Genomic DNA, 12,320 nt, shown 5'->3' on the forward strand with positions numbered 1-12,320 from the left:
TTTCATGCAATATTTTTTAATCAATCTCTAAGATATTAAATTCCTTATCCTTTGATCTTTGGTGGAATTTAACCATAGATAAACACTTAAGTGTTATGCTGAGTTAACAAAATATGTGCTTAGTAAATTCTTTATATGTTGTTGCGTTTTTTACCCGAATCTAACTTTTTGGTAAATTAGTTTTTTTAACGCAATCTAACTTTTTGGTAAATTAATTACACAAAAATCTTCAACTCCTTCAACAATTTCATAAAATCACTTGCAACTTACTTCGTTCTTTATAACCTTATGGACAAAATACACAATTATTATTTTTTTTTAACCGGTATCAGTTATGTCAATCTCAAATTTATTTTTCATCTTCTAATTTCTTTGATCTCTTCTCATGAAATAAAGGAACAAAAACACACTTTTAGTAAATTACCATTAATCTACCTTTTTGATCATGTTGTACATCGGTTTGACCTTATTTGGCTATGTCACGTAATTACGGACACAGAGAATGTCACACTTGAGGGAGATATGTTATCGTGTAAAATAAGAGTTAAAGTTCTACAATGAAAGGAATAGTAGATATTGAATAAGATATAAGTGAGATGACTCACAAACGTGTGCCTAAATAATTTGGGAGAAATTGTGGTGTCGATATCATTTGTCTAGTTTCTTTTAGCCTAATGCAAAGATACAATCCAATGTAGGTTACACTTGCAGTCCCGAAATTATGATGATTTGTTTTGTTAGCTTTTGAATGTCATTTGTTTAATTTTTTTATGTTAAATATTATATTTTGGAAGTCGTTCGCTTTCATGCAATTTTTATTTGTCAAGGCGATAACTTTTTTTTATTTAACCTCTATTATTTTAAGTTCCTTCACTTTTAGTCTTTAGTGGGATATGACAAAGGAAAAACGTTTATGTGTTTTGTTGAGTTGAAAAATACATGTTTATTGTACATTTTAAGTTGATGTGACATTTTTAATGAGTCTAATATTTTTGGTAGAATAATTACTCAGTAATATCCAACTCCTTCAACAAACTCATAAAACTACCCACAACTCACTCGTTTTCCTTGTCATTTCTTTCTAGTTCGAATAATTTTTCTAATTTAATTTCTCTCTTCTCATAAAATAAATGAGAAAAAAACACATCTCTATGAAACCACCACCAAGCCACCTTTTTTACCATGTTGTGCCTCTGGCCTTATTTGACTATTTCATCATATCATAGACATAGAGAGTCTCACGTTTAAGGGAGAAATGCTAATTTGTCATGTGTGAGTAAAAATACTATATTGCCAGCAAGATTTGATATTTATGAACATATAAATGAGATGAGTAATATACATATTGTCTTAAGGTTTTGGATGAAGATGTGGGGTTTCACATTTTGAAACACAATACCTTGGTATATGTTCCTCATCAATATTATTGGACATCCAACTTTAAATCTTAATTTGTGGTTTGAAATATGCAACTGTTAATATCATTCAAGAACTCAATTGAATACCATTTGCTTTGTAGCTTTTTATTTTGGTCAGATTGACAAACCAAATCAAAGCTAATATTTTCCTTCTCGTTTTCTGGAAACAACGATAGAATAATATTGTTAAAGTGCTCAAATGGGTCCAAAGTTTGAGCAAGTATCCCTCACTCTTGATTTTTTTGGAGATCTATATATTTTCCAAATTATTTGGATAAACAAAGTCAATAAGGAAACACAATGAATAAGTTTGATCTAACCCACTTGTTTTGGCCTGGGACTACTTTTAAGGTCTCGTGTTTGATTCTCTCTGCTGCCTTCATATCAATTTTAACGTCTCGTATTTTCTTTTCAAATCCATGTATCAATGCTTCATTGATTTTCAATGGAATATTGAAGGATGAACCGGTTGTACGAACACCTGGAATTAACATGTAAGCTATGAACCTAGGAAAAAATGGTCAAATTGATAATAGATTAGAGCCCCGCAAGTATGTGGATAGCAGTTCAATATCTGCCTCATGTGTATGGAAAATATTCGGCTGAGATGAGAGAACTCGTCTTATGTATCCCACAGGTTTTCCAACTAAGATTAGTCACTGCTAAGCGGTGATGTAAGCTTTATACCAATTTCATGATAACTCGAAAAAATATCAAATATAAAATTAGTTACCAAACTTAATTGATACATTTAATTAGTATATCTAATAAACATTAAAAATCAATATTTATTATTATTAATAATAATATAATAATAATAACAATAATATTTAAAAATTGATAATTTCTGCAAGCATTTATTTTGTATTATTTTCGACCAAAAATTTTCATCAATAAGTTAATCGATTGTTAGAGCATCCACAATGGACCTCTCCTTTTGGTTGCTTAAATGAGTCTCTATGTACATGTCACTTGCTCTTATAATTAATACTTAATAAGATTTAATCTTTCAAACTCTAGGAGTATATATGTCACCAGAATAACTCAAGGACTTTCTCTTAGTTCGTTCCTTTTATTTTTCTTTTGGTTTTCTTTACTTTTTATATTCTTGTTATTTACTTTTTTCTTGGTTTGGTGTTTGCCCCTCAACTTTTTGCTTAGCTTTATTGAGAAGGTTTTGGTCCATCCCCCAACTCCTTTTGTTCTTGTTTCCTTTTATTTATGCATTTATAAAGTGATGCAGCTGGTTCATAATTGAACCCCATTTAACTAAAAAAATAAAAAATCTCTCAAACTCAACACTTCAAAAAATATTAAATGGGTCTTAGTAATAAATAATTGTTGTGCATTTTATATTAAATGTGTAGTTTTTTAATAAATAATAGTTGTTTTCAATAAGAAGTTATAACTTTCAGTTGCTTTAACATGTGCAATATTGCATCTAAAAACTCATAGGTCTAGCCACTGTATATGTTCTACACCTAATTTTCTAGTTCTATCTAGTGGAGGTTCGGTTTAAAATTAACATAAAAAAAAATACACATTTGTTGGCTAGTGCCCCTTTTAAAATAGATATATTTTGATTAATGTGTATATACACTCTTTACAACTTTGTTTGTATGAGAGGTAGTACAATACTTATATTAGAGGTAGTACAATACTTATATTATTGAGTAAACGTGTTTTATTCAAAATATTGATTGTTATAATGATTTTTTTAAATTACCATTTACATGCTCTTCAAAGTCAAATGAGGTTTGGGTTTTATCATTTTTTAAAAGTGAAAACGAACCAAACTGAATCGATGGTGTACGATTTGGTTCGACCAAAACTCCATTTAAATAAAAGAGGAATTCCCTCAAAAAAAATAAAAGAGGGATTTTTTTTCTTCAAATGTTTGTATTTATTTAATACTGAAAATAAAATATATGAAATTCCGTGAGAACACATGATTCAGAAATAAAGTTGCAATAAAAATTTAGATTTTTTTTTTAGCAAAATTCAGAAATAATCATAGTAATAAAATTCACAAAAACTTTTGCAACGTAAGAATCTAGAATATGTCAAAAAAGAAACTTAAGAATCCAGAAGAGAAGCTGCAACAAAGAAAAATGAAACCCTAATTCAAAATTCTTATAATGTAACACTAATCCAAACAACACAAAGAAGAAAAATAAACAAAAGCCTTAAAAAGACTAAAATACACACTTATTACATATGATTCGTGGTATAAAATGAGTAAATGACAAATTACCAAAAAAACTAAAGTTTGGCCCTGACAGTTAATATAGGATGCGCGACCTTGAACTAAATATATAGATAGGAAACTACTTTGTTCTCAATATTATAAAGGTCTCTGCAAAATAATGAACACATTGTAAACAAAACCGATAAAAGAAATTTCAATAATGTTGAGTTTCCTCCCAATTAGAAGAAACACAACCAAACTGGAAGGAATTAAAGTCGATTAAACTGAGATATACTTTAGTTATAAATTCGATAAGTTCTTTGTAAATTTGAGGAACATTGAGTAGCAATATGGTCATCCGCAAACAAATATATGGGAAAATAAATATGTTACATTAATAGCAAAAGAAATTTAATGAATAAGATCATATCGTTATATGATGAAAATAATGTCTCAAATGAAGCATTTTCAAAAATGATATATAGTAGGCAATTATTTGGAACAAAATATAAATCATGAGAGAATTGGAACAAAATATAAATCATGAGAGAAGATTCAAGATCCCTTTCGTTTATGCCTTTCTTCAGCTTCAAAATCAATTTCTCAACAAATTATTTGATAACTAACATTCTCCCTCTTATTTTCTCTTGTACAGCTAAAAATCCAACTATTAGCAATAAAATCCTAAATCATGGTCACAAACCATGATGAAGGGGAACGGTCTGATGCAATCAACAATAAAATTTGATGAAATTGTAGGAACTAAAGGTGTTCTTGATCTTCTTACCGTTCTCAAAACCATTTTTGAAAAATAGTAATAGTGATGAGAATAGGATGTGAGATAAAGATCTGAGCTATTTTATTTCCTTTTTGTGACAAAATGAATCATTACCTTTCACTATTTTATTTTGGTTTTAATTTGATTTTAATAGGTGAGAAACAATTCAACGATAGTCTTGAATTAGACCAATTGTCAACATTCTTTTTTAGGACTGTTATAAGTGTTGAATAATTTGAATTTAATTTCATTAATTGGCAGTTGATAGTTTCTTGTTTGATTTTTTTATGGGCAGTTTCTTGTTTGATTTGATATCAGGCAATTAAATTTCTAGATATCATTTTGATCATAATAATAAATCGAATGATTTCTTAAAATAGAGGCAGTATATGGAAGTATGTGTTGAGACTGAAATACCAGGTGCTAAGCATATACCATGTAATGGAAATTTGAATTTTTCTAGCATTAATTAGCCTGACATTAATTAGAATGAGACTATAACATGTCACATGTACTTTTGAATGAAAATGGTTTCACTTGTTTATATTGTAGATGTAGATGTAGATTGTAGATGTAGATAAGGATACGGATAGAGATATTGATAGTTTAGCCGAGATTGTTGTCTTTTTTTTTAATATAATTTTAAAATAAAAAAAAAATATGGGTATGAAATAAAGGCAAATAAATATTATCGATGTTGATGAGTGACTCAAACAACCATAAGTATGTGTTTTATCATGCAATTTGTAAAAAAATTAACAAAGAAGTTTGAGTATGTGTTGATGGCAGAAATAAATAAATATGGGGAGATAAAAATGGAATGCTTGATTAGGTGATAAAGAGTATTTGATGCATGTGAACTAATTTATCAAATGAAATGAATGGATGAGATTTGATGTTGAAATAATTTATGTGAAATAATATATATCAACGCCATGTTTAGTGAAAATGAGTGATTGACAATAGAAACGAAAAAACTTAATAAATTAAATCAGTTCTTTTGAATAGGAGCAAATGAAAATAATAAAGAAAATAGTGAGGTTTAGATAAAATTCATTGAAAAAAAAAATAACTAAAATAAATTTTCTACATCTTCGTAGGGAAGAACAAAACATTGACATGCCTTTCACATATCTCTCATTATTAATAGTGGCAAAAAAAATAGTTTTGGAATGAAGAAATCTGGTTCAAAACGTCTTTCAATTACGTTGCTTCAAATTAATAGAAAAATAATGAAATTCATTAAAACGTGAAGCAAACTTTTTCAAAAGGTGTAAATATATATGGGGATGAAAACCCTAAAATTAACAGAGCCGACAGCTAAACCTATAAAAGGGAATCAAAATTCGGAAGGAAAAAAAAAGGTGCCTAAATCAATTTGATAATAATGAAATCAATAAAATTGAATTGGTCAGGAGGTAGAAATATTTGCATTTCAAATAAATGATATTATAAACAATTTGTACGAAAGGAAGATGCATATACAAATGATGAAAGACAAATTGACTATATATAGGAAAAAAAACTCAAGACTGGCTAACTTAATATGATGATGTGTTGATTACAATTTGATTGGATGATAATTAAGAATTATGTACCAACATGTAATTGGTACATATCTTGTCATAAGTCGTTAGAACTCGAGGGTATCATAGGATGAATATGTGAATTTGAACAAAATACATGGATATATACAACATGTAGTGGAGTAATATCATAAATTGAATCAATTTTTGAAATTAGAGTGATGAAAAAAATATGTTAAGAAGAAAAGTGTTTCAATAAAATAAAAGAGAGATTTTGAGAATAATTTTAAAATTTTAGTATGAATTCTAAATGATGTGAAGATGTTTGAGACGGACAAACAATATTTATAGGAAAAAAGAAGCAAGTAAGTCACATCAATTATGCCATTAATTTAGTAATGAAATTAGTAACACATTAAATAGCAAAAATAATTTGAATAAAATATTCCATTTATTTTTTTGTCATTATAAGCCTTTTAGTCAACTTGCATAATCATGTTAATTACATAAGTCTTGCACAAATCACATAATATGTACCAATTACACAAAACATTAAATGCACCTTTCAATATAAGGATGCCATGTGTACTATCAAAATAAAATAGTGCAAATATATATAATAGAGATTTTATACTTCTGTTTTTACAAGATCCTATTTTATACTTGTATTGGTATAAAAAAATTCAATTATTTGATTGGATAAGTATCAATAAAATTTATAAATAAAATAGTATAAATTTAAGGAAAAATATGGAAGAAAAAAGTTGGTATCTCTTTTATGTCTAAGTAAACATAGATTTTTCCACAGGAAAAAAAAAGTAAACATAGATTTTTTTTTTGAGAAAAAAGCTAAAATGGGCATTGCAGGAGTCGAACCCAGGTTCACATAGATTTTCTTTTTAAAGGGTACAAATAAACATAGATAGATAGATTCAGTGTATTATTATTATTATATTGTTGTTACGTTTTTTTTGTCAAGTAGTCTAGTGGTTAGAATTCACATTTTTCAAGGTGAATAAGTGGGATGTCCAGGGTTCGAATCCCAACCCCAGCATATAATAATGCATAGCTCAAGCATATAATAATGCATATCTCAGCCAACTGAGCTATGCTCACGGGACACTATTATTATTGTTGTTGTTGTTAGCACTACTACTACTATTAAGTGAAAATCTTGTATATATGAGAACACTCACTTGACACCCATTATTGGTGGTTATTGATTGTTGCTGACCGCCAATTTTTTTTTTGAAATGGCAAATATTATTAAACGTCATCCCCGCAAGACGCAAGGAGTGAACGAAATCAAGATACAACTGGTGCCGCATATAGACGGAACACCATAACCCCATTAAAAACACCCCTGGAGATAAACTCACCAAAACACCTCACCACCTAAAACATCCTCCAAAAAACATCCACCATTGTAAACACAGGATCCACCACCGCTCATCGTCACTACTCACCCAAAAAGATCACCCTCAAACATAAAACAACCAGATCCCAACTCCCAAGTCGAGCCACAATTCGAAGAGCACCTAACCGAAGATCCTGCAGCTATCTCAAACCTCGCGACCTCTGATCCACCGAAAGAGCACAACACAAAGCCCAAAAACCAACATGGCAGGGCACCCTAAGCCCCTGGTACACCAGAGAAAAACCAAACCAAGTCAATCAAAGATTGCAGCTAGACCCCGACTCCCGATCTCGAAGCCAAATGAACCGGCCCACCGAAAACCAGCAAACAATATGAAAGACAAGAGACATGGCATGCGAAGTTTAAAACAACAAACAAATCAATGGAAAAAATGCTCAACAAAATGGGACACACACCCTCCAAACATCCTAGACACCTAAACCACCCAAAAACCCAAAAAGAGCTAGTGACGACGAACATTGGACCCGTGTAAACAAAGGCTACCTCCAAGAAAAATCACCCCAACAAGTAACCACCTCCACCACCTCAAATAACAGACACACAGTGAACCCGGAGGTTATCTGACACCAAATCTAGCAGATTCAAAATCTACACAAACCACCGACGCGAACAACCACAACCACCACGATCCTTACGACAACAAACGATCCAGAAGTTCGTTGAAGGAGGATTAATCGTGGATGGAAGAGCTAATTCCACACCTGTAGCCGCTAGAAACGGACCACGCAAATCAGCATCTCACATCACCCCTTTCGCACCACCCGTCCGTTACAACCTACACTCCAACCAAAAAACCACCCACCAACACCTCCTTAAACCTCCTCGCAACCACCCGAAACCACCACCTTCACCACCACCACAAACCCCGCTACAACACACCAAATACACCACCACTTAAAACCCCACACAGCACCACACCCAACCACGGTGACAGATCCTCCTCCAAGGGATCAAGCAGGAACACATCAACGGCAACCACCGCACCTACCAAAGCCTGGTCCAACATATCGAAACTGCTCAAAACACAAACCTTCCGTTAGACACTCCTAGAAACGAACCTGAGCGACAGATCCAACTGAGCCGCGACGGCGCCGAACGGTGGAGCAGCTGCTGGCGGACAAGGGTTGACACCCAGCTGCGCGCTAGAAGCCGGAAAAGCCCCACCTACTTCGCCGGAAAGACACTGGGAGCGGAGGCCAGAAGCTGCACTAGAACTGGTGCAGACAAGAAACAACCTGACGGCAGTAGATCTGGCCGGAACAGCTAGGACCGGACAAAGCACAACCGCGGCGGCGCTAGCTCTATGCAGGAACACGTAAGGGAAGGACAGCAGCAGAAGACAACAATGAACCAGGACAAGCGGCAACGGAAAAACGGACATGAACAGAACCACACGTGGAGGAGGACGGTGGTACGGAGACGAGGTCTCCTCGCACGACCACCGCCCGGATCTACATGGGTATGCCGATTTTTGGATACCAAGGAGAAGAAAGTTTAAAAATCTAGAGAGAGGTCAGAGGAAAGTTTTTAGAGAGAGAAACTTTCCTTTGACTGTTGCTGACCGCCAATTTAGTTCCGACAACTCCATAATAGTTGGCGGCGGAACACTGATGTTCCACAAATGTCAACAGCGAGACTCTAACGTCCCATGACGGTTGACAATGAGCTTTGATGGCCCCTCACTATGGTCGGCCACCTTATACTGCTATTGGTGTTATTTATTTAAATTTTTTTTTTTTAAATAACAAAAATAAAAATTTGTTTTTTTATTGTTAAATATGGTGTCCCCATACATGGGGTTGTCAACCAAAAACTACTTTCTTCTAGAAAAAACACCAAAAACACCCTTATTATCACCATTGACTTTGGAATTAAAAAAGTAAAGCTATCACATACTCCATCAAACACAACTACTTTAGAATCTACTCCCTCCGGTCTCAAATGTAAGAAACTTTTCACTTTTTTGGTTCATTCAATAAATGATGTATGTGGTCTATAATAAAGACCACATACTTCAGGTTTGAAGGTGATTTTTCACAAAAGTGTGTTGGTGGGGGTGAATGTGTTTAAGTCTTGGATGGCCGAGGCATCGTTGGGATTGAAATGTAAAATTGGCAATATTCCTTTTTTGTACATCGGTCATTGTAACGCCCTCCTTTTTATTTAATTATTTTAATTAATTTTAGAATATATTTATATGATTGGTATGATTTACATGATTTATGTGATATTTTCTTATGTTATATGTTGGTATTTACTAGCATAATATAATTGTTATTTGGTGTAGAAATATATTTGTTATTTGTTATAGATATATTTGTTATTTGGTGTAGAAATATATTTGTTATTTGTTAGAGATATATTTGTTATTGGTGTATTATTATTATTAAGTGGGGGAGAGATATATTTAATTTAGAAATAAATAAGATTATGAGGAATAGAGTAGTTTTGAGGTGTAAGAGAAATAAGAAGGGGGTTAGAATAGAAAGAAGAATAAGTTGTTGGGCCAAAATAGATTTAGGAAGAGCGTTTAGTATTATAAATAGAGAAGCTTATGTTAGAAAGAGTTTACCGGAAACCGCTTTTTGGAAAAGAGGAGAACAAGAAAGAAGAGAAGAGGAGAGAAAAGTCAAGAGAAGAGGAGAAGACCTTAGGAAAGAAGAACGCTGCCGCTGATTCAAGAATTAATCTAAGGTGAGGGTGAGACTATCTTGCATTAATATTAAGTTGTTAAATCATTAGATTGCATCTAACAAGTTGGGGAAAGTTTGTGAGAATTTGAGAATTAGGGTTTTGAGAGAGATTTGATGATTAGATGATGAAAACTTGTTGAATTGATGTAGAAATTGTATACAGTCCTTAGATAACCCATAGGATGATTATTGGATGTAGTTTTGAGGTTAAAACCATGAAATTGGATGAGATGTTGGTGAGTTTAAGAATTAGGGTTTAATAATTGTAATAGGTTGTTAATAGATTTGAGAACCCTTTGAATTTGCATACAGTAAGTTGATGAATAATTAGTGTTCTAATGATAGGGCAATCATAGAGTAATGATTAGGATCAAGTTTGGAGAGTATTGGATCGAATAAGAAGTGGAAAAGATTTTCCCAAAGCGAAATCGCAGCTGAACTGCGATTTTGCTGTCAATGTGCAAAACGCGTTTTTATTGTCTCAGTTTGACAAGTTTAAGTTCCGAACTGGGTTTAGCTGTAAACACGAAAGTTGTAGGTATGGATGTTAGCTTTCTAATGCCGTTGGTCTCACGTCAATAGGATTTATAGAGCTTGAGTTATGGTCAAATTACTGCATGTAGGTCACAGTGAATTTTTATGGACTTACAACACAACTTTTCCGAATTTAAAATAAAAACTGGTATTGATCGGTACAGAATTGGTCTTAGGCGTAAACATGAAAGTTTTAGATAATTTTGTTAGATTTCTAGTGGCTTTAGTTTTACGTGAAAATAATGTTTGGTCTTTGAGTTATGATTAAAATACTACAGGGAGGTCTTAGCGAAATTGTACGGTGACAGCATTCTCTGTTTCATGTTTTTGCGTTTTGTTCATATGTTTCTGTTTTGAATTGATCTTTGTTCTAAACATGAAAGTTGTTGATATTTGTGATATCTTTCCAGTAGCTTTGGTTTGACATGAAAATATGTTGTGGATAATTTATTTTGTTTTTACAAAGATACATAGTGAATTATTGTCGATGTTTAAATACGATGTTATATGAAGTTGTTTATGATTGATGAATATGATGTTTTAAGATGTTGTTTATTATCATTTGATATTGTTATATTATGATATGACATGAATTATTTATGTGATCCATATGTTGTCAAGATGTTAAGATGTTAAGACGTTAAGATGATAAGAGTTGTTAAGTCGTCGAGTCGTTATGAAGTCATCAAGTTGTTAAGATGTTATGTTGTCAAGATATCAAGATGTTAGGATGTCATAGATGTTCATAAAGTTTCTAAGACGTAAGATGTTGAGTCCATGCATACTCATTTAAAGATGAGGGCTCATGCCCTGGAGCTTTTGCTCAACCACGACGATGGAGCTTTTTGCTCAACCACGACGATGGAGCTTTTGCTCAACCACGACGATGAGGGCTTATGCCCTAGGAGTATATTTATGCTCAACCACGATGATGAGGGCTTATGCCCTAAAATGGTACCACATGCATTTGCATTTTCATGATGATCAAAGATGGTTTAAGACGTTAAGAGTTGCATAGTCGAGTCTAGATGCATTGTCAGGTCAAGTTGTTAAGATGTCAAGTTATCGAGATGTTAAGATGTTAAGATGTCAAGTTGATGAGCTATTAATGAAGTGCTTTATAAATGATTATGATGCTTAAGATGATGAATGATTATGATGTGTATGATGATTGATTACGAAGTTGCTTATGATGATTGATTATGAAGTTGTTTATGATAAGATGCTATGTGATTTATGATAAGATGCTATGTGATTTATGGTATGATGCTATGTGATTTATGATATGATGCTACATGTTTACTAATGATGATATGTGATGATGTATGTGATATTATTGATAATATAAGATGAAGTATATGACTAATATAGGAAGAATAGTGACACTAGTTAAGAAAGTTTAAGTTGTTAGATATGATTAATGAATTATAAGATGTTTAAGTTGTTGAATGTACTTTATATGATTTATATGCTTTATATTATTGTTTGAGAAATCTCACCCCTCTGCTTGGAAATGTTGCTCTTCGTATGGGTAACTTGCAGGTAACCAGGATTAGTTGCGGTCGTGAGTGGACTCCTCACAAGTGTGTCTTAGGTGCTCTGATACGTAACGGGATGGGATTATGTCTTTACTTTCTGTTCCTTACGTATTACTTTATGAATCTTTCAAGAATTGATGTTGAACTAAGTTTTATGAAATTTTATATTGAGGCCCTTGTGCCAAAGATTATTTAAGTTGTCAAACT

The sequence above is a fragment of the Medicago sativa genome, chromosome 3, assembly GCF_051527215.1.
Source record: "Medicago sativa cultivar Bolivia chromosome 3, Bolivia_mono, whole genome shotgun sequence".
NCBI classification, from domain to species: Eukaryota; Viridiplantae; Streptophyta; class Magnoliopsida; order Fabales; family Fabaceae; genus Medicago; species Medicago sativa.